The following is a 27,867-nucleotide window of genomic DNA, read 5'->3' as shown; positions in this document are numbered from 1 at the left end:
TCTCATCAAAGCTGTATATTCAGTAATCTACAAATCTCAAAGCAAAATTTTTGTATCATCAAGATAACTTTTTTGTTTGATTCTCTGGAATCTAGTTCTTTGGGGTTTCCCGCTAATCAATTCTGATCCATATAGCTCCGGAAGATGTCCAGAGCCTAATCACCTTTTCTAAAAACACAAAGACAAAACTTTTCTCCCAAGTCAGCATATCCTTGAGCCAGTAACCAGAAAAATCTTTATTTTGACCTCTCTCCCAGAAGAATAATATAACCACAAAACTCAAAATCACACTCATTTTGAAAATCAAAATAATCCAAAAAAAAGAAGTAAACTAAAATACTGTATGTGCCTATACTTATGCCTTTTCTATTTTTCCATGCAGGATAATAACCCAAAATTCCCATGGAGCCTATGTTAGACAGAATTTGAGTATCCTGTAAGACTTGTTATAGCAATATATCTTTACACCATCTTTAAAACAATTGATCCACACTTCTATCTATACCTGCTTATAAGCAGGCAGCTAGTCAAACCAGGATTAAAACCCAGAATTCCTATGAAGGTCACATTAGACAGAATTTGAGTATCCTGTAAGACTTAATAGAGCAATATATATTTATACCATATTTAAAGCAATCAATTCAAACTTTCACTAATATCTGCCTTTAGGAAGCAGGTAGTTTTTACTTGTTAAGCTCTCTGCCTAGAGCAGTCATCCTGTTATACCATCTATCTGTTGGGCTCTCTACCTGTAGCCACAGATATTTATTATTTAATACCTGTTCATAGCAGGTAATTATCACTGTTCTCTCTACTTGTAGTCAGTGACTCATTTTCCCTATTCTAGTTCTGAACTACAGGTGGAATTTCCCACGTGATTAGGACAAAATCTGTATATAAATGTATCCTAAAAGCAAATAATCCCAATATTATAAATTCCCAGTTAAATCAATATCTGCCTCAAGAAGTAGGCTGTTTCCACTCTCCGGCTCTCTGACTCAGAGCAGCCATCTTGTCTCTTTCCACAGCAGGGGGCCTCAGAGCCCTCTTTCTTTGTTTCAAGGTTCCCACGCTTGAGTCCATGTGACTCATCCCAGCACCACCTTCTTTCACTTAGAAAATACAACTCTAACTCTCAGGCTAATAACCTTAAATTTCTAGTGGATTCTAGTGCCCCATGTTGGGCACCCCCTGTTGTGGGAAATATTAAAAAAAAATCCATGCTATTGCTGGTATGCATCAGCAGGCTGGCTGGCAGGCCAGGCACTGGTGTGTAATGGCCAGCCTGCTCTCGTCTCATAGAGACTCTCTGACTCAGAGCTCTGAAATCTCCATCCAGCTCACTAGTTCCCACTGGCCAGTCACTACCACACCAGCTCCATGCTTCAAAACTCCCACGGCCTTTTGTGATGCACATCTGGCAAACCCATGTTTTGCTGCCATACCTTTCTCTCTGGGACCCAGTTGAGCTATGGCATGAAGGAAAACACCACACAAACTTAGTTCAGAAACAATGATAACTCAATTGCTGGGTGCAACAACTAGAGTTCTAATCTAAGTCATATTAAATCTTAATTCCTCTGGTGGCAAATCCTGGTGACAAATCCCCAGGATTTGCCATCTATTTCAGAAGACAGTAGTAGCTACATCTCATCTTCTCCCTATCCCTGTCCAAAAAGCGCTTGCACAATTCTTATGCATGCTGTCACATCACTATGAATTAACAAATACATCTGCCATACTGTGTCTGGAAAATACTGTTTCCTAGATGTTCTCAACCACCTGTGACTTTCCACCCTGTCTTCTGAAGAGATCCCCAACCACTGGGAGAAGGGGTAGGATATGAATGTCTCACTGAGAACTGAGCATTCTATAGTATTCTATTTTCTGCATGTTTACCAGTTGGCGATCTCTGTATTAATTGCCATCCAGTGCAAGGAGAAAGCTTCTCTGGTGAGGGTTGAACAATGCATTGATCTATGTGTATAGTAGTAAGTCGTTAAGAGTTGTGTTAATGTTATGTCTATTTATCAGAATAATAGTATTGAGTTATTTCCTGGGACTTATGACTCATCTGGTCAGATTCTTGGTCCCATTCTTGGTTACAATGTGTGCATGCACACACACACACACACACACACACACAAATACAACCTGTTGAGTCTGTTTTTGTTGTTTGTGTATATGTGATTTGAAGGCTAACCACTTTATATTTTAAAATCATTTAAGGGGCTCATCCCTGGGAGAAGCTAATTCTCGCCCCCTTAAAAGTGATTAGATGTAGCTTTCTCAGCTTTGAGTAGGCCTTTCCCAGCCTTGAACAGGCTGAGCAGTTTTCCCAGCCTTGAGCAGGCTAAGCAGACCTTGAACATCTGCCATGACAGGTCTTATCAACTTGGACAGAGATCTGTCTTGGCTGCAGTTGCAGTTCCCATGGGAACTTTGATGTTTTGGCTGCCTGTGCTGGCCTTGCTGCTACAATGTATTCCATCTGAAGAAGGGATGGATTTTGTGGGTTTTTTTTCCTTTATATACACAAAGCTTATTATTAAACTTTGAGCCTTGATTAGAACTTTTGTTTGGGCTTCATCCTTCTCTCCCCCCCCCCTTACCTTATTTCAATCCCCCATTTCAGGTAAACCCAGTTTGCCTGTGGCTGCTGGATGGCTACAATTAGATGCCTGTACCTCTTGGTCCAAGGATGAGACCCCATGAGATTTTCTTCTGTTTTGTTAGCATGTTTATTGGTATTGTTATTATTCTTGTCTTACTTATATGGGCATTTTTTTTTATGAGTGACTGTTTTGCAGCAGACTTCTTGGTATTCTGGTCCTTATAATTTTCTGTCCCCTCTTCTGTGATGTTCTTTGAGCTATAGATACAAGAACTGTGATGCAGATGTAACCATTGGTGCTGGGCTCTCTGTAATCTGTTGATCCCTGCATTTTATCCAGTTCTGTTTTTTTTTTTTTTTTTGATGGTCTCCATTTACTGTAAAGAGAAAGTTCTTTGAAGAGGTGGTAGCTACACTTAGCTGTGTATATAGAGATAAGACTTAGAATGTAGTAAGGAAATATGCTGCCCTAGGAAAGTAACAGTAATAAATAGATTCTTTTCTAAAGTCCATGATCTCACTAGCTACAGGAAGTTGGCTAGGTTTCCCGTATCAGGCATGATTTTTATACTGTTGAGTGGTGCTTAAATCAAATTAGACAGCTGTTGGTTACCACCAACACATGAGTGCCAATTATTGTACTCAGGAATATTTGGCTATGCTAGTGTTTGTTGCGGTTCATAGGTATCATAGCTGGGTAGGATTAGTCATTGCTTGCCCCCCTTTCTGGTACCATGGAAGCTTTCAGGTCAGATTTAACTAAAATCATCTTAAACCTTGTGTCCTGAGTGTGTTCTGACTTCAGCAATTGGGGCTTACCTTAACCTCTAAGATGCAACCAAGGATTACATCAATAGTCTGTATTGTTTTGGGAGTCACTTAGACTATCCTGACCAACCATTTGAAAGGAGGTTTCTTGTTCTTGACATGAGGGATTTTGTTAGTCCATGGTTTTTGTAAGGAGCGTTGTCAGTGCAAGTGACATGACTTTCATATATATATATATATATATATATATATATATATATATATCTTTATTTGCATTTCAAATGTTGTCCCCTTTCCTAGTTTCCCCTCCAAAAATCCCCTGTCCCCTTCTCCCTCCCCCTGCTCCCCAACCTACCCATTCCCACTTCCTAGCCCTGGCATTCCCCTATACTGGAGCATAGAACCTTCACAAGACAAAGGGCCTCTCCTCCCATTGATCACAAGCTAGGCCATTCTCTGCTACATATGCAGCTAGAGCCATGAGTTCCACCATGTGTACTCTTTGGTTGGTGGTTTAGTCCCAGGGAGCTCTGGGGCTACTGGTTACTTCATATTGTTGTTCCTCCTATGGGGCTGCAGACCCCTTCAGCTCCTTGGGTACTTTCTCCTTCATTGGGGACCCTGTGCTTAGTCCAATAGATGGCTGTGAGCATCCACTGACTTTCTTTTATTTATAACATAATTTTGGGTGAATATAAAATAATATGACTCCTTAAGGCTTTATCAAAACAGCCTTGGTATTATCTGTCCCTCATCTCTTCCTCTCTTTCTGTATTGACTGACCTCTCTCCTCTTCAGATGGGGCCCCCTCCACATTTTTCCATTTCTCACTTCATATCACTTGTATCCTTTTATTCTCCTCTCAAGGGCCCCCCTCCCTTCCTTTTTTTGGGTTTTTGATACTGGGTTTCTTTGTGAAACCATGGCTGTCCTGCAACTTATTCTATAGGCCTGGCTGCCCTTTAATTTCGATATATGTTTGCCTCTCCCTCCTGAGTACTGGGATTAAAGGCATTGTGCCACCACCTCCTCACAAGAGAGTTTCTTATAATTTGGCATCTCTCATTTGCTTTTTGTTTTTATGACAGAGTCTTTTGTGTAGCCTTCAAGTGGATAATTGTGAACTTCTTTCTGGTCCTGCTTCTACCTCCTAACTTCTGAGATTACAGGGATATGGCACCATGCTTGGTTTATGTAGTTATAGGACCTATACTCAGGCTCTGTCCATGTTAGATAAGCACTTTATCTACTGAGCTACATTTTGGCTCCATAAATAATAAATTTGTTGGGTATTTGTTTTCTTCGATACAGTTTTAAGTAGCTGAAGCTGGCCTTGAACTCTTTCCTAATCTAATTCTGCTTCAGCCTACCAAGTGCTATGATAACAGATACGTGCAGCCCCAACTGGCTTTAAATTTTTGTTTCTTGATTGCATTTGATTTCATCTCACAGGTTGCTGCCTCACAGCATGGCAAACATGATGCCTGCAGGTTTAGCCCTTCTCCCTTCCCTCTCCTTTGCTAAATCAGTAGACTATATTCCTAAAGCTAATCCCCAAGATTTATTCCTTTATTTGGCCACTTCCTTTTTTGCCTGAATGAAACTCCAAGGTCCCAGCAAATCAAAATTCATATTTTGCCTATACTGGCTAACAGGTCCAATCAGGACTTACCAACTCATCATAACATAGACTTCCCCCTTTTTTCTCTTTAAAAATCTATTCCCGCAAAAAACAAAACAAAACAAAAACAAAACAAAACAAAAAAAAACATGCTGTCTACCTTTGTCTGATCCAGAGGCCACCCCCCTGGTCCCTCTAATGTAATAACTCCCCTTTGTACCAGTGTCTGGGTGTGGTCTGTGCTGCCTCTGAGGGTGTGGTCTGTGCTGCCCCTTACTTTTGGTGTCTTGTGCTTGGATAAGGACTCATTTGGTCTACAGGATCTCCAACCCAGTTCTTGCACTTACTGGACCATCCAGTGCCTGCTCCCTTCATTCAAATTGGCTAATTGGTGAGTTTTCCCCAGGACATTGGATTGGGACAGTTGAGTGTGCAACCTCCCCACTGTATTGTGGGGCTGGGAAGAATACACCCCACCATGATCTTAAGAGGCTATGATGGACTCCCATCATGGCCAGTAGGCACATTTCATCCAGTTCAGCTTGGTTGGCAGTGTGCCCTTTTACTTTTGGTGGCTACTATGCAGGAATCCAGTGTCTTTTCCTGTCAGAAAATCCTATCAACAGGTCCCAGATTCCCCCTGGGACTACTGTGTCCCTTTCGTGGTGACAGAGCTTGGGTGAGGACCCCTCCCTTCGGCCATGTGAGACCCTAGAGGAAACCCTTGGCTACTTGACACCACTAGCAAAGGGTTTCTGCCTTCTCCATCCTGACTGATATACCTCTGGGATGTCTCCTAAAGACTCCAACTCACACACAACATTACTGGTGCATCTTAGCGCTCAAAAATGGGTCTTATTCACCCTAGATATCAAACAACAACAACAACAACACTTTACAATATTGTGGGTGCGTGGATAGAAGGAAGGAGATACGATACCCTTCCCTTCTTGCATCCCCTCTCCTCTACCTGTCCCTACCTGCTTCTATCTCTGCTCCATGCTTCCTCCTTACATTTGCGCTGCACTATAGGAACACCATGGCTGACAGAAGGTCCAGAGCTCTGGGCACGCCCTTTCAGCTGGGTGTCCCGCTTCCTATGTCCCTGCTGCCACCCGAAGGCATTCAAGGCCTCCACCTGCCTGGCTATGCAGATACAAAAGCCCTCCCCTGCCATTCTTCCTGCTGAGCAGCTCCAAAGCCCGCTGCTGGAGATCGCTGCCTCCTGCAGCTGCTACTGCTCCCCCTCCCATCCTGAAGCCAAATTCCCCACCTTTGATACCCACTTACTACCCCACAGCTGCTCTTAATTGCCTTTTCAAATCTCTTCTTCCACCTCCCTCCACTTCACAACTTAACCCTTGCCCTGCAGACCAGACCTACAATCAAACATAGTAGATAGATGGTCCTTAAACTCTTCAAAGAGCTGCTGAACATGACATTTAAAATGTTTAAGCTTTCTATTATGGAGACATGCCTAGAAAAAACCCCTATGGTTTCCAAAGAAGACAGATAGGACACCACTTGGATTGTAATAATACTAACCACTGGGATAAACTGCCCACACCTCATCTGCTGCCAGAGCTTTGCTCAAACTATAAGCATTTTTGGGTTAATTGATCTACTCTGCCTAGTCAAAATAAGGTCAATTTCCCCAAGTTCTTCTAAAGGAAAATTCTCTCCAACTTGGGTCTGATAGCCGCAGGCCAGCTGCCCTGTATGGGAGCTGAAGACTTACTACCACTGCTCAGCCACTGAGAACATGGGAACCTAGGGCAACTATTGTGGATAAGCCCCTGTTGTTTAACTGACATTGGATTGTACCTCCTACTATAATTTTTCCTTTTCAGATCTCTGATAATATTGACCCACCTGCCTAAACCCACACCAAACACTCCCCAGGAGCCTAGGGTTTCACTTATGTCAGGCCTTGTCATGCTTCTCACTCACCCCACCCACACCTCCCTCTTCCATAGTTGTGGATACATAGCCCTCCAGACCCATCCAAACTTCACCCTTAATTGGCTCCTTTAAAGGCTATCTTTTCCCTACTCCGTTTTCCTCATTCCCTCATTGAAGTGGGAACTTAAGGGCTCTTTGGGAAGTCAGTTGAATGGTGATTTGCTGGGGCAAACATGAGAAGGAATGTTTTGTGAAAGTGGACACAGGTATGAAAGGCTAAGGCAGCTTCACTGAAGCAGACACAGGAGAGAGATGTCCTGCTGAATAAAACAAGCACGTGAAAGGACACATGATGAAGGATTCTTTGCTAATGACACACATGACTTGGTCCACCTTACACTGTGTCATTGAGCTGCATTTGTCAGGACAAATAGAGAGAAATGCACCAAAAAACTTCTGGTAGTGTACCAGAAATGGCAGTTTCTAACCATTTCTGTGGACTCAGGCTGATTGGATACAGGTGCTAAGACAAGACCTGTGATGAAGCAAGACATGTAGAGGACACATGGTGTTTGGAGGGTATAAATAGAACAAGCCCACAAGTATTGCACAGCTAACTGTACCAATAAGCTAAGTTCTTTCTCTGTCAAGACTTATTTTTTTTTTAACAGAACTGATCCCAAACCTGCAATATGCCAGTGAACTAACCCCACCTCCCTCCACTCTAGGACTCCCTACCTTTCCCACTCACCAAGTTATAAAGCTCTAAAGTTGTAAGAGTCTAGGAAAATGTTTTAAGGTGTGTAAATAAAATTATAAAGGTCTGAGGATGTAAAACCTCAATTGTAAAAGCCTGTAAATACAAGTTATAAAGGGCTAAGTTCCGAGGGTAGGAAAGCTTAAGTGAGGGTCTAAGAAAATAATTTAAGACTGTAAAAAGTTCCTTAGACTTTTTTCCTTCTCTCCATGCTATTGCTTGGGTCTCCCAACTTTCACTATAACTCAAAACCATGTGTCTACTGCTTTTTTTACAATGTTGATTTCAGTCTAATATATCTAAAAGTTTTATCTCTTTTTATTTTATTATTATTATTATTATTTGGTTTTTCGAGACAGGGTTTCTCTGTGTAGCCCTGGCTGTCCTGGAACTCACTCTGTAGACCAGGCTGGCCTCGAACTCAGAAATCCGCTTGCCTCTGCCTCCCGAGTGCTGGGATTAAAGGCATGTGCCACCAGGCCCGGCTTATCTCTTTTTATAAACTTAAAAAATTCTTATAAACTTCAGGAAATCAACTTGAAACCACTTGTCACAGGTTAAATGGACTGCAGATAAGTACTCCTGTTAACCAACAGCCTACATTTCCCTACCTATCTATTCCTGAGAATGGGATATCTTCCTCTTTCCCTTGTCTTCTTTCCTTTCCCTGGTCTTGGTCTTGGGACTCCTTCCCCCAATTGCTGGGACTATGGTCCTAAAAGTTTTAAATGGATAACCAAGATAAAAATTTTCCCCTAGCCGGGCAGTGGTGGCACACGCCTTTAATCCCAGCACTCAGGAGGCAGAAGCAGGCAGATTTCTGAGTTTGAGGCCAGCCTGGTCTACAGAGTGAGTTCCAGGACAGACAGGGCTACACAGAGAAACCCTGTCTCGAAAAACAAAAACAAGACAAAACAAAACAAATCCCCTAAATTCCTTTAACTTTACCTTCTGTCCCTAGTCTATCTGTCCCAGCAGGTTTCAAATCAACTATTGCTCCAGCAACTTGCCAGCCCCAGTTGTTCCTTCAGAATCTACATCCTAGATACCTCCAAAACTGCTAACCCTAGATGGTCCAGTCTCACAAACTGCTCCAACACTGCCTGTATTTCCCTAAACTCAGATGGTTCCACAGAGCCTGGATAGCAAATGATAGCCTGTTCTTCTAGACCTTGACTAACAACATTCCAGTTTCCTTGGGTCCCTAATACCAACACTCCCTGATCACCAGAAAACCAGAAGAACTATGTCTACTTACCCAACACCCATTGGTACAATAATAAAATGAAAAGGTGGAAATGAAGGGCTCTAGAACAGGCCCGAGCATGGCAAACATGATGCTGGCAGGTCTTGCCCTCCCCTCTTTCCTCTTCTTTACTAAACCATTAGATTACATTCTTAAAGCTAGCCCCCAAGGTCTATTCCCTTATTTGGCCACCTCCTTGTGCCTGAATAAAATTCCTAGGTCCAGCTATCAAAACATCAAGGTCCAGCAGATCAAAATTCATACTTTGGCTACACTGGCTAACATGTCCAATCAGGACTTGCCTGCCTACTCACACTAGCACAGAATTCCCCTTTGTCTCCTTAAAAACCCACTCCTGGAAAAAAAAATACATGCTGTCTGCCTTTGTCTGATAACAGAGGCAGCCCCACCCACCCTGCTTGTCCCTCCAGGGTAATAAAACTCATTTTGTGCTGAGAACTTGTTGTCTGAGTGGGTTCTATATAGACTTTAATCTCTCTCCCTTTCTCTTGTTCCCCTTACACGGATTTCCTAGAAAATAGTTCTGCATGCAGTCTTAAACTTTCCACTGATGATATACATGAACAAATACAGTAGAAGGTAGACTGGACCGTTAAATAATTAAGGGCAGGGCTAGGAAATTTGACAGTCTTGATTCAAATTGTGACTCTAGTTTAAAACCTATGTGACTCCAGACAATTTAACCTTTGCATGCCTCAGTTTCAGCATCTGTAAAATTGGAGTCCTGAAAGACCTGATTTCTTTCTTTTTTCTTTTTTCTCTTAGATGTTTTCTTTGTTTACATTTCAAATGCTATCCCCTTTCCTAGTTTTCTCTCCCAAAATCTCCTATCCTCTCCCCCTACCCTGCTCCCCAACCCACCCACCCTCACTTCCTGGCCTTGACATTCCCTTATACTGGGGCATAGAATCTTCACAAGACAAAGGACCTCTCCTCCCATTGATGGCTGACTAGGCCATCTTCTGATACATATGCAGCTAGAGACATGAGCTCTGGTGGTACTGGTTAGTTCATATTGTTGTTCCACCTATAGGGTTGCAGACCCCTTTAGCTCCTTGGGTACTTTCTCTACTTCCTTCATTAGGGGCCCTGTGTTCCATCCAATAGATGACTGTGAGCATCCACTTCTGTATTTGCCAGGCACTGGCATAGCCTCACAAGAGATAGCTATATCAGAGTCCTATCAGCAAAATCTTGCTGGCATATGCAATAGTGTCTGGGTTTGGTGGTTGTTTATGGGATGGATCCCCAGGTGGGACAGTCTCTGGATGGTCCTTCCTTCCGTCCCAGCTCTGAACTTCGTCTCTGTAACTCCTTCCATGGGTGTTTTGTTCCCTATTCTAAGGAAGAATGAAGTATCCACCCGTTGGTTTTCCCTCTTCTTGATTTTCTTGTGTTTTGCAAATTGTATCTTGGGTATTCTAAGTTTCTGGGCTAATATCCATTTATCAGTGAGTACATATTGTGTGAGTTCCTTTGTGATTGTGTTACCTCACTCAGGATGATGCCCTCCAGGTCCATCCATTTGCCTAGGAATTTCATAAATTCATTGTTTTTAATAGCTGAGTAGTACTCCATTGTGTAAATGTACCACATTTTCTGTATCCATTCCTCTGTTGAGGGACATCTGGGTTCTTTCCAGCTTCTGGCTCTTATAAATAAGGCTGCTATGAACATAATGAAGCATGTAAGACCTGATTTCATATGTGAGGAATTAAGTGATACATATAAAGAATGTGGCATGAAGATTGTTAAGCGAGCAACTGGTCATTTGTATAGCTCAAGGGCCACTTTTGTCCACTTCCAGAGAGCTCCCTATGTGAATCTCTTGCTGTAGTTCTCCTGAGTATACCAACACTTCTCAGGATATTTCCTGTTATCCCTGTCCCTCAGTCTTAGCCTACTCCATACCAATTGGTCCATTTTACCTGTCTTGGGACAAATGCATATAAATAGCAATCACTTTCTAGCTCCATAACTCCTGGTATCATCTGTTTCCTGGAAAACAGTTTCTGTTGACTTGTTTTCTGGATGAGGCAATGCTCCCCCCTTACCCCACCCCAGAATCTCCCTTTGGATTCTGCTGTGGAATATGAGACACCACAAGGACCTGGCACCTCTTATCTCACATTTGAATTATACACAAGTCCTGTGTTTTCACAAACCCTAAGGGACACTATTTTGCAATGCATCCCTTTGGCTTGAGGTAAGGGAAAGTACCCCAGTTTGTTCCTTTTGAGAGGCAGAGAAGAGGAACACTCACCCACCATTTTTTCCCAGAGAATGACTCCTCTTATGTATAGGCCTCTCCAAACTCAACTAGTATGAATAGGAAGTGGATAATAGGCTTATTCTCCGTCACAGTCCTCTTAGTGTATGTTTGTGGATAATTTTATAGTTCATTTTAGAAAAATGTTGTAGTAGTGATACTCATTTATGTTCTCCATAATATTTATATTTTTCCCCTTCCTTGGCACAGAAATATGTTGCACATCTGTTTCTAAATTGAGGTCCAAAAAAAGCCATATGCCTTGTGTTATCCAATTAAGTCTAATCAGAAACTTGAACCCATGGCTTCCAGTGTCCATGAAATGAAGTGGTATGATTTGTCATCATTAAGTCTGGGACACTAAGTGAACAGGATGATCAGAAGTCCTTGCTGATAATCACTAGTAATGCTATATGAATGAGAAAACAGTTTTGTGTTTCAAACGGCTCAGATTTGGGGATATTTCCTGGTCCATGTAGTCAAGAATGTAGTTAACTTCTATTTTTTTTCTTTTTTAAAGGCCCTCTTTGTGACAGTCAAGATGAATGTTTTCCATTCGGTTTAGTTTGTCTTACAATTTCTTCTTGTTACGGCTATCATCTTTACACCTGGACTCGTGAAATTGTGTTATGTCGAAAAAACTGATCAAAATATCAAGGAGACAGAAAGTCTGGTTTTAAGTCTTGGTTCCAGCATAGTGTGCAAACTTGTGATCACAGATGAATCTGTACAGCAGAATGACCTATAGGGCATCTTCAGAGGCAGATTGTAAAGCACTGAGAGGAATATGATGATGAAATGTTCAGTCAGAAACTTTTTGTACGCCCAAGCAGTTATTTGTGCAGTAAAGCATATTAATTTCACATTAGACCAAATAGTCTCCAGTTGCTTTCGTGTGATGTAAAAAATCTCTTAGGCATTTCTGAACTCTGTTTAATACTATGCTGGTCTGTGTGAGAAATAACAGTCTAAGGCATGGCTTGTGACATATTTTTTCTTGTTTTACTTGAGGGAGGGTTCTCATATAACCCAAGTTGGTGTTTAGCTTATGATTCTCTAATCTGTACCTCCCTGAATTGCTGGGATTACAGACATGTGCCATTATGCCTGCTTAACATTTATTCTATTTTTTACTTTAAACATTATTTTAGTTTTTGAGAACTTCATAATGAGCATTGTATCTACAGCACCCCATCCTTCCCACCTCAAACTTCTCCCATGAACCCCAACCGAAACTCAAGGACTCTTTAAAAATTGCTATTGTTACATGTATGCAGAGCCTACAATATCCATTCAGTGTTGCTTGTATGTACATGTGTCCAGGGTTAACCACTTGGGATCAGAAAACCTTATGTAGGAGCTCATCCCTAAAGAAAACAAATTACTCCTCTCTCTTAGCAGTCATAGACTTCCTGTAGTTTATCATTGAGGGATGAAACCATGAGGCATTTCGCCTGTTCTTGAAGGGTAACAACTGATGTTTTCATTATGCTGGTCTTACTCAGGCAACCGTACTGTGGAAATTTCCTGGGTACAGCTTCCCTGTCATTCAGCATCTAACAATAGGCTTCCTAAAACTCTGGCTCTTCTAATCTTTTATTTTTATTTTTTTTTAATTTTTAAGATTATTTATTTATTATATGTAAGTACACTGTAGCTGTCTTCAGACACTCCAGAAGAGAGAGTCAGATCTCATTATGAATGGTTGTGAGCCACCATGTGGTTGCTGGGATTTGAACTCAGGACCTTCGGAAGAACAGTCGGGTGCTCTTACCCACTGAGCCATCTCACCAGCCCTAATCTTTTATTTTTGAGAAATACTAAGAGTTGATGTTAACTATTCTTACCACAAAAAGCATAGCTTTATGACATAATACATAAATTAATAAATGATGTGGGTAGCCATTCTATTATATAAAAATTCCTTAAAATATTATACTGTATAAACAAATACACAGGTTTTGTTTTGAGACAGAGTTATGGAGCCCAGGCTGGTTTCAAACTCTTGATCTTTCTGTCCCAGATCCTCAAATGCTAACATTCTATGTATGTGCCATCATGCTTGATTAAATATATACAGTATCTTTAATTAAAAGAAAATGAGAGCTGGAGAGATGGCAAATTTCTCCAGCAAGTTAAAAGGCAGTTTATTTGTTTTGAAGAGGATCTGGGGATCTGGGTTCAATTCTTAGCACTCACATAGTGGCTCACACCCAGCTGATCTGACATGCACGTTCACACATATAGCACGTATACATGTACCCAGGGAAAACACTCATACACATAAAATATCTTTAAAATAAATATGATTAAAATTTATATTTGCTTGCATGTATGTTTGTGCACCAACTGCATGCTTGTTCCCCCAAGAGGTCAGGAAAGGGTTGATCTCTTGGGACTGAAATTACAGGTGGTTATGATCCTCCATGTGGGCACTAGGAATCAAACCTAGGTCATCTGGAAGAACAGCCTGTGCTCTTAACCACTGAGCCATATCTCAGCCCCATAAATAAGGTTATTGAGTCCAGAAAGGATACACTTTAATAAATACGAACGAGATGAAACAAAAGACCCAATTCAGGCAGAATGAGCACTTGGCAAATCTTATCCTCTGAAAAATCAAACTGATAAAATTATTTAAAGAGCTACTTCAGAACTCTAAACATTAACCAGAAGTATGCAATTTAGTGAAAAGTATTTGCTTAGGAGAAACTCTTCAGCCCTAGTTAAGAACGTTGGGATTGTTCCGCTTGAGGCACCCTCTCCTTTTCTTCCTACCCACTTCACTGAGGTGTGCTTTATGATAATCATTGGCTTTGATGCTGGGTAGAGGTGGCTAACTTGATTTAGAATTTTGTTCAAACCCAAATGTCCGGGGTCTTTGTTGTAAATAGTGATGACTTGTGTCAAAAAAAAAAAAAAAAAAAACTCAAAAGACCAGCACTATACTTGTGAGAGCTGGGCTTGGTGTAATTTGAGTATTTGGAAGAATGAAGCAGGAAGGTCATGAGTTTGCAGGCAGCCTAAGTTACATAGCAACCTTTCCCCTGTTTATTCCTTGTATCAGTAGGTAAAACAAATAGTATTCTCCAAGTGCTGACTTAGAGGTGTTAAGAAGTCCCAATAAGTTTCACAAAAGGAATATTCAGTGACTTTACATACAATTTTAATTCTTATTATAAGCGAAGGACAATAATAATTTAATGCAATAGGCTAAAAGGACACAAACGTCTGCATATGGTGAATTACAAAAGTGGTTCAAATATCCATATATGGTTTTAACAAAGTGTGCACTTACACAATGAATGCACTTATGGGTATGTCAATAATACTACCCCAAATACTTGTCTTGCCATCAGCTTTGTAAGCAGTACCCTTCCTGCTATTGAAAACATATATTCTTAGAAGGTTTAATTTCATTGAGGAAGATAGGTCCACTAAAATTGAACAAGTATGGTATAAGCCCCAAGAGGTTTGAAATAAAAAACAAAACAAAACACTTCAACATAGAAGCATTAACTTAAAACTTTTAGTTTCTTAAAAAAGAAAAGAAATATTGCTCATTATAACATAATATTAAAACAGATGATCTATTAAGGCAGATAAACACGCTTATAAAGATGTAGTTCTTTAAAACACAAATGTTCTCAGGCCATTGTTGTCTAATAATTTCAGAATACTGCATAATCAACCCTTAAACATGGTAAAAGAGGCAAAAATCAAAAGTAAAAGCAGCAATACCAGTGATGACTTCCTCAGCTCCCTTACTGGAGCCTCTTTTTTTTTTTTTTTTTTTTGATATGTATCTTCTATTGCCTGAAAATGACTGTGAAGCACTGGGTGAGGAATTTGATAATCAATCAAATCTTGAACCATTTCTGCTTTTTGATGAGGACTTAGGAAAGCCTATGAAAAAGCTAACTTTACAACCAAGGCAAGCTAGGACAGAGAAAGGAATTTGTTTAGCAATCCAGATTAAAAGGAGCAATTGTATATCATACTTATTTTCTCCACTAAATTGTCTCCTACAGGTATTATAGCACAAGAGGATAAATTTTGGGGATAGATTTATTTACACCATAAGGGCCATATAATACAAATTGCTTATCTTACTCTTCTTGTTAAATTAGTAAGTTAGGAGATGACCCAATGCAACAATTATAGGATTTGATCCTTGTTGTATTCTTTTACTCTTAACCTGCAGTTGATTTTTAAAACCTGTGGCCTCCCTTCCCCCAGCCTGGAACCTGCCTGCTCAAGGGTGGAGCTACCGGCTCATTCGTCCTGCCACGCCCACTGCTGGAACCTGCCTCTGCTGCCTGGAGTCACACACGTGTTCGTCCTGCTACTGGACCCCGAGTTACTTGGCGGGAAATTGGGTTCCCTCCCCCTTCCTTTATAAACTGAGTGTCTGGAATTAGTAAAATTGAGTCTTGATCAGAACTGGTTGTCTTGACTCCATTGTTTCTTCCGCCCCGTCTAGTTTCCTCTCTTTCAGCCTGAACTGCCATTTTCAGTTGAACCGTTCAGAAACGACTGCTGTGTGGAGCTCCACAAGAAAGGAAAGAATCTTCGTATCAGAGGAGCATCAGAGCAACGGACAGGTACACATGCTAGCGCTAGCCTAAAAAATTTCAGTTTTGTAAAGTGTTGCTGAGGATGCGGTAGGATACGAATCAAGTTTGAAGCAGTGCTGACCCAACACTGCTTCTGCTTGGGGTCAGCAGTTCGTTAATCGGAACTAGATACGGAGACAGGCGGTGTGCCGCAGTTTTTTAGAAAACTGCTTAGGTGGAAGAAAGAAGGGTTCAAAATCATGGATCAGGCGATTGTTTTTAGTTTTCAGGAGTTGCTTAAGGAAAAAGGAGTAAGGCTTGAAGTACAATTAGTAAGAAATTTTTTAGATAAGATAGATAGCTGTTGTCCATGGTTCAAAGAAGAAGAAACGATAGATTGTGGAACCTGGGAGAAAGTTGGTGAGGCCCTGAATATCGCTCAGACAGATAATTTTACCCTAGGTCTCTGGGCGCTTGTAAATGATGCTATAAAAGATGCAACTTCCCCAGGGCTAAATTGCCCTCAGGCGGAACTTGTGGTATTTCAGGAGGAGTGCCTATCAGAGAAGGCCTCCTCAGAAAAAGATCTTCTTAACTCAAAAATTGATAAATGTGGAAACTCTGATGATGGACTGAATTTTAACAAAAATCACTCAGATAGAGGAATTGCCCACTACCCTAATGAGAATTGGTCCTCTTGCGAATCTCCCGCCTCACCTATAGTCACCACTTCGGGAGGTGCTACGCATAGGGACACACGGCTAAGCGAGTTAGAATTTGAAATTAAGCTTCAGAGGCTGACTAATGAGCTTCGGGAACTAAAAAAGATCTCAGAAGCGGAGAAGAGTAACTCTTCTGTAGTTCACCAGGTGCCGCTAGAAAGAGTTGTGAGTCAGACTCATGGGAAAGGACAGAATTCGTCTAATACGCTGGCCTTTCCTGTGGTCGAGGTAGTTGATCAGCAAGATGCTAGGACCAGACATTACCAGATCTTGGATTTCAAGTTGTTAAAAGAGTTAAAGGCAGCTGTTGTGCAATATGGTCCTTCAGCCCCATTCACTCAAGCATTACTGGACACAGTGGCGGAGTCAAACTTAACCCCCTCAGATTGGAAGACTCTGTCCAAGGCTACCCTGTCAGGAGGAGATTTTTTGCTTTGGGATTCTGAATGGCGAGACGCCAGTAAGAAAACTGCTGCTTCTAATGCTCAGGCTGGTAACCCAGACTGGGATAGCAACATGCTTTTAGGAGAGGGTCCATATGAGGGACAGACAAATCAGATTGATTTTCCCGTTGCAGTGTATGTGCAAGTGCTTGGGGAAAGTTGCCAGTTAAAGGAGATACTAGTGGAAGTTTAGCTAGCATTCGGCAGGGTTCTGATGAACCATATCAGGACTTTGTGGACAGGCTGTTGATTTCCGCTAGTAGAATCCTTGGAAGTCCAGACACAGGTAGTCCCTTTGTTATGCAGCTGGCTTATGAGAATGCTAACGCAACTTGCCGAGCTGCAATTCAACCGCATAAGGGACAGACAGATTTGGCGGGATATGTCCGTCTTTGCGCAGACATCGGGCCTTCCTGCGAGTTCTCGCAGGGAACCCACGCGCAAGCAATGTTCTCGAGGAAACGAGAAAATAATGCATGCTTTAATTGTGGAAGTTTGGATCATTTTAGAAGTAATTGTCCTAAGAACAAGGGCACCAAGGGTAGACAAACAGGCCGTACCCCAGGAATATGTCCCAAGTGTGGGAAGGGCCGCCACTGGGCAAAAGATTGTAAGCATAAACCAAGGGTTTTGAGCCGCCCGGTGCCGGGAAACGAGGAAAGGGGTCAGCCCCAGGCCCCGAGTTACTCAAAGAGGACAGCTTATGGGGCCATAAATCTGCTGCCCAGCCAACAAGATCAGTTCTTGAACTTGTCAGGTCAAACCCAGGAAATGCAAGACTGGACCTCTGTTCCACTGTCCACGCAGTATTAACCCCAGAAATGGGAGTCCAAACTCTGCCTACCGGAGTCTTCGGACCACTGCCCACAGAAACCTGTGGCTTTCTCTTGGGACGTAGCAGTTCTATTGTAGAAGGCCTGCAGATTTTTCCAGGTGTTATAAATAATGATTATGAGGGAGAACTTAAAATCATAGCCGCTTGCCCTCGTGGTGTTATAACTATACCTGCTAATCAAAAAATTGCTCAACTTACTTTGATCCCTTTACGCCAGTCACTGTATAGATTCTTTGAAAGTGAGGAAGGACAAAATAATTTTGACTCCTCGGGCGTAAATTGGGTGAAATCTATCACAAATCAGAGACCTAACCTTAAATTGACTCTTGATGGAAAAGGCTTTGAAGGATTAATAGATACCGGGGCCGACGTAACAATTATTAGAGGGCAGGACTGGCCCTCAAACTGGCCCTTGACTGCTTCCTTGACTCATCTTCAAGGAATTGGGTACGCCAGTAACCCAAAACATAGTTCCAAATTGCTAACCTGGAGAGATGAGGAAGGGAAATCAGGAAAGATTCAGCCGTATGTTATGTCAAATTTGCCTGTGACCCTGTGGGGAAGAGATCTGTTGTCACAGATGGGTGTTATTCTGTGCAGTTCTAAGGAGATGGTGACTGGACAGACATTCAGGCAGGGACTCCTGCCTGGTCGTGAACTAGTAAAAAAAGGACAGGGAATTAAGACCTTTAAGGATCTTAAACCCCACTCTAACATGAGAGGTTTAAAGTATTTTCAATAGCGACCACTATCTTGCCTGCATCCCACGCGGAAAAAATTCAATGGCGTAATGATATTCCGGTGTGGGTAGATCAGTGGTCTTTACCTAAAGAGAAAATAGAGGCCGCTTCTTTGCTAGTGCAGGAGCAGTTAGAAGCAGGACATTTAGTGGAGTCTCACTCTCCCTGGAATACACCCATTTTCATTATCAGGAAGAAATCTGGAAAATGGAGACTGTTACAAGATTTAAGAAAAGTTAATGAGACCATGGTACTTATGGGAACCTTACAACCGGGGCTCCCCTCCCCAGTGGCCATTCCTAAGGGATATTATAAGATTGTTATAGATTTGAAAGATTGTTTCTTTACCATCCCTTTGCATCCAAAGGATTGTGAGAGATTTGCTTTTAGTGTTCCTTCTGTAAATTTCAAGGAACCCATGAAAAGATATCAATGGACAGTCCTCCCACAGGGGATGGCTAATAGTCCCACATTATGTCAAAGGTTTGTGGCGAAAGCATTCAGCCTGTTAGACAACAATGGCCAAATATTTACATCGTTCATTTCACAGATGATGTCTTGATGGCGGGAAAGGACCCCCAAGAATTGCTTTTGTGTTATAAAGGTTTACAAAAAGCCCTAGCTGATAAGGGATTGCAAATTGCTTCTGAAAAGGTACAAACTCAGGATCCTTATAATTATTTGGGTTTTAGACTCACTGATCAAGCTGTTTTTCCCCAAAAGATCGTTATTCGTAGAGATAACTTAAAGACCTTAAATGATTTTCAAAAATTGTTGGGTGATATTAACTGGCTTCGCCCCTATTTAAAGCTTACTACAGGGGAGTTAAAACCTTTATTTGATATTCTTAAAGGGAGTTCTGATCCCACTTCCCCTAGATCCCTAACCTCAGAAGGATTGCTGGCCTTACAACTAGTGGAAAAGTCTATTGAAGAGCAATTCGTTACCTATATAGATTACTCCCTGCCGCTGCACCTGTTAATTTTTAATACGACTCATGTGCCTACGGGACTGCTATGGCAAAAATTTCCTATAATGTGGATACATTCAAGGATTTCTCCCAAACGTAATATCTTGCCATATCACGAAGCAGTGGCTCAGATGATTATCACTGGAAGAAGGCAGGCATTGACTTATTTCGGAAAAGAGCCAGACATCATTGTTCAGCCTTACAGCGTAAGTCAAGACACTTGGCTGAAACAGCATAGTACAGATTGGTTGCTTGCACAAATAGGGTTTAATGGAATTATAGACAACCACTACCCTCAAGATAGGTTAATAAAATTTTTAAATGTACATGATATGATATTTCCTAAGATGACTTCTTTACAGCCTTTAAATAATGCTCTATTGATTTTTACTGATGGCTCCTCTGAAGGGCGAGCTGGATATCTTATTAATGATCAACAGGTTATCGTAGAGACTCCTGGTCTCTCGGCTCAGCTAGCCGAATTAACAGCAGTGCTAAAGGTCTTTCAGTCTGTACATGAGGCTTTTAATATTTTTACTTACAGTTTATATGTTGCTCAATCAGTACCCTTATTGGAAACCTGTGGCACGTTTAACTTCAATACGCCATCAGGATCCTTATTTTCAGAATTGCAAAACATCATTCTTGCCCGGAAAAATCCGTTTTATATTGGCCACATACGGTCTCACTCTGGTCTTCCTGGGCCTCTGGCCGAGGGTAATGATCGCATTGACAGGGCTCTAATAGGAGAAGCTTTAGTTTCAAATCCTGTGGCTCTGGCCCAACGTGATCATGAAAGGTTTCACCTCTCTAGCCACACCCTAAGGCTCCGCCATAAAATCACCAAGAAGCAAGCAAGAATGATTGTAAAACAATGTCCTAAATGTATTACATTATCCCCAGTGCCACATCTAGGAGTCAATCCTAGAGGCCTTATGCCTAATCATATTTGGCAAATGGATATAACCCATTATGCAGAATTTGGAAAACTAAAATATATACATGTTTGCATTGATACCTGTTCAGGATTTCTCTTTGCTTCCCTGCATACAGAGGAGGCTTCAAAAAACGTAATTGATCATTGCCTACAAGCCTTTAATACCATGGGGTTGCCTAAGCTCATTAAGACAGATAACGGGCCATCTTATTCTAGTAAAAACTTTATTACATTCTGTAAAGAATTCGGTATCAAACATAAAACTGGAATTCCTTACAACCCCATGGGACAAGGAATAGTTGAACGTGCTCATAGCACCTTAAAAAATTGGCTTTTTAAAACAAAAGAGGGGCATCTATATCCCCCAAGGTCACCAAAGGCTCATCTTGCCTTTACCTTATTTGTCCTAAACTTTTTGCAAACTGACATTAAAGGTCAGTCTGCAGCGGAACGCCACTGGCACCCAGTTACTTCTAATTCTTATGCATTGGTAAAATGGAAGGACGCCCTGACTAATAAATGGAAGGGTCCAGATCCAGTTCTAATCTGGGGAAGAGGCTCGGTTTGTGTTTTTTCACGAGATGAAGATGAAGCACGGTGGCTACCAGAGAGATTAATTCGTCAGGTAAACACAGATTCTGTCTCTCCTCGTAAGTATCATTCTAAAGACTAAAATTCCTCTTGTGCTGGGAGTGGAAGCTCTCAGAAAAAATTGTTTTCCTCTGAGCCAAATCCCCTACAGGAGGCCGGAGACTAGCTTTAGCTTTACAATTTGCATCTAAATAAAGTACCTTGACTTCTCCGAACAGAAAATTTACATTGCTACACTCTCATTGTTTAGAATTCTTCCTTCTCTCAAGCAGGTCAATCTACATTCTCCGGTTCTCCGCCCCTATGAGCAAACAGGTGGTATTGCTAATCTCCCTTCCAGGGACATCCCAGCATGTGGCTTTTCAGTCTAGAGAAGATTTAGATTTAACAGGAGAGCTAGGGAAGTAAAAATTTCTTATATATTTACAAAGATTAGTTCTTATTTTGATAGATATAGGCTTAGTCCCTTAGCTGGCCTCTGGCTTTTCACCCTTGCTGTTACTGCAAGGTGTCCTTAGTTCCTCAGGCTACTGGGAATAACAGGGACGAAGAGGAAAGACTTTCAGCTCCTATTTTAACCAAAATTAACGGTGTTAATACTGACATAATTCTTGTCTAGGCCTTGCTAAATCTGAGGTTGACAAGTCTCATATAGAGACCTCGCAATAACTCAGAATTGCGCTACTGATTCATAATCATATGAATACGGTATGGGTACCGCTTGGCGCAGGAGATTACTGCGGAGGGAAGGTCCAGTTTGACCGTTTCTGAGTTCCCTGTGCGACACACCTGATTTGAAGGAGGTTGGTATCCGATTCCAGCTAAAAACCAAAAATACTTAAGGCTCTGCCTCCCCTCCCCAAAAGATACCAAGAGCCACAGATGTGAGTTGTTACAATGCTCACGGGAGGAATCAGGCCAATGTCCACCCAAGTCAAGGTTAAAGGCCCACTCATCTACGGATGAGAAAATCATTTGATCACCTCTGTTAAGCATTGCCTATTTAAACTTAATTAATAGGGGGGAGAGAGATTGGAGACCTTGCTGTCGTAAGGGCAAGCCCTTCACTGCCTCCCACCCAAAAAATAAAAAAGCCAATTGGCCTTGTACTAAAGAGCTGGTCTTAACCCCTTCTCACTGTTCCCCTGCCTTTTACCCAAAATTGCAGAGGATTATCAGTTCAGTGTTATTCTAAAATTGTTTAGTTAAACTCAGCCAGGGTTTCAACGCCCTACTTAAAATGCAAACAGGTAGCTACCTATTCAGCACTAATTAGCATTATAAAGTCAGAGCCTACAGCCCAGCGCTGCTATTCAGTCAGTGCTTTAAAGACAGCCTTAGCCAGATACAGTTTACCATTAGAATAGTTAGGGAATCCCACGGAAATAGGTTTTTTCTTTAGCCCTAGGAACTCAGGCAGAACTATTGAACATAGATAATTTTTCTGCCACAGGCCACCCCCTTTTTTATTTTTGTTTTGTTATCTAATGGGGGGAAATGTGGCCTCCCTTCCCCCAGCCTGGAACCTGCCTGCTCAAGGGTGGAGCTACCGGCTCATTCGTCCTGCCACGCCCACTGCTGGAACCTGCCTCTGCTGCCTGGAGTCACACACGTGTTCGTCCTGCTACTGGACCCCGAGTTACTTGGCGGGAAATTGGGTTCCCTCCCCCTTCCTTTATAAACTGAGTGTCTGGAATTAGTAAAATTGAGTCTTGATCAGAACTGGTTGTCTTGACTCCATTGTTTCTTCCGCCCCGTCTAGTTTCCTCTCTTTCAGCCTGAACTGCCATTTTCAGTTGAACCGTTCGTGTTGTGGACCGCGGGCGGGCCGCAACAAAAACCATCACAAAACTCTATGGATTTTCAAACTTTATTCCCATATAACTATGGAAGGATAGAAAATCATTATCCAGCTATAGGCTTATGTTTTTCAAAACCTACTTTTACTAAGGGTCCTTAAATGCTTCAAAGTATCTTCTATCCCACCACCCTCTGGAAGTAGTGGAAAGGAATGGTTAATATAGCAAAGGAGGATGTGGACCTGTTTAGAAATATTTCTTTGGAGTAAATCCAATCTTCATTGTCAGGATTTCAGCAGTTCAGTTCAAAGAAATTAGTAGGGACAGCTCAATCCACTCACAAACACCATTCACTAACCAACAACAGCAGGTTGATCTAGAAACCACAAGGTTCTGCCAATTGGCCCGAATTCGCAGAAGCAGCAAGAAGCCACTGGAACACCACCAGAAGTTTTTTTGGTGCGTTTCTCTCAATACCATCCAATGTTGTCAGTGAAGACAGTGTCAGCAAAGCCCAATGATGACCAGTAAAGAATGGCAAGGTGTACCAACACTACCTAGCATCATCCACTGTTGGTTAGGCTATATTTGTATTCTTTCCAAACATCACATGTTCTCTCAAGCATCCACTCTAGCAAAACAGCACATGCCTTTTTTCCAGGCTGCCTCCAGAGAACACCACGTGTCTGTTTCTAGCAAAACATCCTCCCATGTGTCTGTTTCAGCAAAAACATCCTCTCATAAGACAGTTTCCAGAAAAACATCACATGATGCAACTGAGTGTCCAAAGAAACCAGAAATTTCCACTTCATCCAGAAGTAAGTTACAGGACTTTCTCATATTAACTATATTTGTGATTACAAAAATTGTCCAACTTTCTCCTATTCCAGAGACAGATACTTATTTTATCGGTGGCTCATCCAATGGTATAGGTCCAGATATTGATCAACCTATTAAAACTTGTTTTTCATCATCCCAACAGGTGGAACTGGCTGTTTTGATTCTTCTATTATGGCTGATTCATAAACCCTTAACTATCGTTTCAGATTCTGCTTATGTTGTAGGATTACTTCCAGTAATAGACTCATACTTGTACACTCTAACCTCTCTGGTTTTGTTACAGAAGGAAATAAGAAAGCTGATGTATTAACCTGTCCTATTTTTATTTCTCCAGAAGAAAATTTGGAATAGGGTATACATCTGTCATTGTAGTTGGATACACTGAAACATTATGCATTCCTCTTTGGCTCTTCTGGCCCAAGGTCATCAAGGATGATAGAAGAGAGTGAGGAGACAGTATAATTCATCAGAAATATAGCAAATCTTTGGCTAAGGGCAAAGGAGATATCTACCATCATCAGAAGTCAAGTCTGCCCCACCCCAGGCCAAGTTATGGCCCTATACACCAAGGGAGAAGTTATCTTTACTAATGACTCAGTGTTTATGGCTGGACCTTGAGACTGTAATAGACTTGTTCATTTATTTAGAGAAGGGACTGCATTGAATTTTCCTTGGGATTTGAATCACTTTCATTTGCATAGGACATCATGATACTTATATTCTTATAAATGGCAAGTATCAGTTTGTGTTCTACAAGATACTAGAAACTACTAATCATATGGGTTTCCTTTCATGCTATTCTCTATATTTTTCTAATCAAAATAATAATGATATCAATAGTAATGGTCATATTTTGGATATTTGTTCTTGGTGGCAGAGTATTAGACAATGCTGTCACTGTTCTAATACTATCCATTAATAATTTGCTTGCTTATAGGACACTCATGCATCAGATGGACTCTGTTTTCATGTCTCGCTCATCTGTAGAGGATAAGAGTGAGCTCACTTCAGATTATTCATCACAATTGGATATTGCTATTTGTTTATTTGCCTCTATGGAGAAACATGGCTTTGCCATGCATGGCTTATACATTTTAGTCTCATGACTCATCTTAACCCCCAGAGTACAAATACTCTGAGGCACTGAATAAAGTTGGCTATTAGCAAGACCATCTCATTTATAGCCTCCATTCTCCCAGGTTCATATGATCCATTAGAGTGGTAAGTGCCATAGAATCAAGAAGACAATATCTTCAATTTGCACTTGACCTTGTCTTCCAGTTGACATTGTGTTGTGTCATTTCAGTGATAAATTCTTTGATAAGCTCTTTAAGAATATCCATCAACTCAGTGTAAGGATTATGCTCATCCCTAAAATTATACATCATATAACATGACCTTAAGGGAAGAACGTCTTTCTTTTATCCTATCTACATCCTGCTAATAGTCCAATTTCTTTATTTCCCTACTCAAAGTTGAGGGTCTTCCTTCTCATTTGCCATTCTAGCATCCTGCCAACCTGTCCAGCATCTATATAGCAAGCTTGAGGCTAGCTTGGCTACATAGAAAGACGTTGCTTCCAAAATAAATGAATAAAAAATAAATAACCACCTGAGGCCATGATACTGATTCTCAAGCTAGAGACTAACTAAAAATCTTCAGTGGAGAATTCTCTAAGAGCTAAAAATAGATCTACCACATGACCCAGCTATATTCCTCTTTGGCATCTGCCCAACAGACTTGAAATTTTGTTCCACAGATACTTGCTCAGTCATGATCTGTGGGGCAATGGGCTACACGCAGACAGCCTGGTTTCCAGTAGAGGCTAGATCTTGAACCCGGGGGACCTGGTAGTGATAATTCACTTACATGGGATGGAAGGAGTTCTCTCATGTCTCCTGAACCCTGGCTCCTGTCAGAGTTACTGCCCCCACAAATCTCCTCCCCCCCCTCAACAGGAGATGTGTAGCTATCAGCCACTTAGGAATAGCACCAAGCCTTCCCACATGCAAATAAGGTTTCCCCCCAACTCTCAGACCAAGCCAATGAGAGGTGCCTTCTGTCAAACCCTAAATCACCCCCAGAACTGTATATAGAGCCATGCAGGGAATTAAAGGTATGTGAGAACCGAGCCTTTTGTTCCAAGAGCTGTAACACTTGGGAAGAGATCTTCTCTCCTGAGGAGCCACCTGAGGTCCTGAGGTTCCGCCGTATTCTTCACTGGATTGTTGCCTTTTCGCTGACCCAGTCTGACCTGACTCAGTTCAAAGAGGCTCAGAGTTAAAGAGTGACCTGGAAGGCGTGGCAGAGGCTTTGTCTCCCTGCCTGCATTCACTTCCCCTCGATGGGGCCTTCCTACCCGGCCTGGATAGAGATCTCCGTGGAAAACCTCTGGTACCCAGGCCCACAATGATCATTGCTGCTCTGTTTACCAGGGAAATGGAAAAAAACCTAAATGTCCTTCAACTAATGAATGGATAGTGGAACTATAGTACATATACAAAATGGACTACTATTCAACTGTAAAGAAAAAAATGGAATGAAAATTTCAGGTCAATGGACATAACTAGTACATATATATCATAGTGATGGAAGTGACCCAGACCCAGAAAGAGAAACACCATGTTTTCTCTTGTGATTCTAGCTTTGATTCTTTAGATATGAGTATATAACCTGGAGTTACTATAAAAACCAGAAAAATAAAGCTATAAGAAAGTAGGAAATGTCAGAACATAGGTTCTATAGAAGGGGAAATGGGAAAAGCAGGGAGAATTTAACTGGAAAGGGAAGGGGAAAATATAGAGAGGGTGATGGAGGGAGAAAGGATAAAAAACCCACTAGGGATGTTTGAAAAAACTACAGGAAAACATGTTATATCTACTTAAAATGCATATATTTTGTGTGTGTGTGTGTTGAATTACGTTTTTCCTCTTGGAGTGATAATGCTCCCTGTCCTTGAGGGACCAAAGACTAGCTAACAAAAACTTTAGTGTCAGGGATGGACAATCATCTTACAAGTTATTGATCAGGAAGTCCAAGAGACTCCCTAATGATATAGGCTATTGATATTGTCCTTGGTTGCTTCCTATAATGTGAATGTAAGACTATTGGTGCAGATACCATACACTTTGGACACAGAACTTAAAGGAACTGAGTTGAAACTGACCTGGAAACCTCTTCTCTGAGGACTAACTCACAGTATCTGAAGATGCTATCTATGCAAGCTTCCAAAGAAGAAAAGCAATCAGTAGTCCTGCCCAGTTGTAAAGCCTATGAATAACAATGACCAACATAGCAAAATATACTGCAGGATGCAATAGCAGCATGTATAACCTCTGAGTAACCAACATCTGTTTAATTGCACTTAAAGCACACTCAATAGTAGGGAGTTTATGCCTGATATTGTAGCCCCCCCCAAAAAAAAAAAAAAAAACTATCTATGGCTGGATAGGTCATGAACTCTAGAGGAGAATCTACTACTGCCACCTTTCTAAACCAGTATAGCATATGACTGCATCCTAAACAGTGTTCCTTATAGCTACAGGTAAGTGTAGCTTTTTTGCCTCATCAAAGAAACTTCTCTTTGCAGCAGATGGAGACTATCATGGAAATCTACAACTGGTAAAAATTCATAGACCAACAAAGATGGATGCAACACAACTCCTTAAAGTTAGTCTCAGGAAACATTGTGGAAGAGGGGCTAGAAAGATTGATGGGGGAGGGAATATAGGTCAGGAAGGATTAAGGTAGGGGGATGGGAGAGTAGGATAGGTCAGTGTCCTAGTTAGGTTTCTAACATTAGCAAAATCAATTTGGGGAGAAGAAGGTTTGTCTTACATATCCCAAGTCACAGTCCACTGAGAGAAGCCAAGACAGGAACTTGGAGACCATGCAGTAATAATGCTTACTAGTTTGATGGCCAAGGCTCACTCAGTCTGATGAAGACTACCTGCCCATGTGTGACACTGCCCACAGTAAGATGGGCCATCCCACACCAACCATTAATCAAGACAGTGCAACATGAAGTTGCCTACAGGCCAATCTCACTGGAGCATTTTCTCACTTGAGGTTCTTCTTTCTGTGTTGTTCATGGCAAGTTGACAAGAATCTAGTCAGTACAAAGAGGGAGTATGGGGAATGATAACTAATACTAAAAGTATTTGAAAAATCCATATGGAAACTTACTGTTGTAGAAGCTTTCTCTAACACACACACACAGAATTTAAATGGAGTCAT

Source organism: Mus caroli, unplaced genomic scaffold, assembly GCF_978045245.1.
Source record: "Mus caroli unplaced genomic scaffold, Mus_caroli_1 scaffold_5, whole genome shotgun sequence".
Taxonomy (NCBI): Eukaryota; Metazoa; Chordata; class Mammalia; order Rodentia; family Muridae; genus Mus; species Mus caroli.
The sequence above is the reverse complement of the archived record's forward strand: the minus strand, read 5'-3'. Positions refer to the sequence as shown.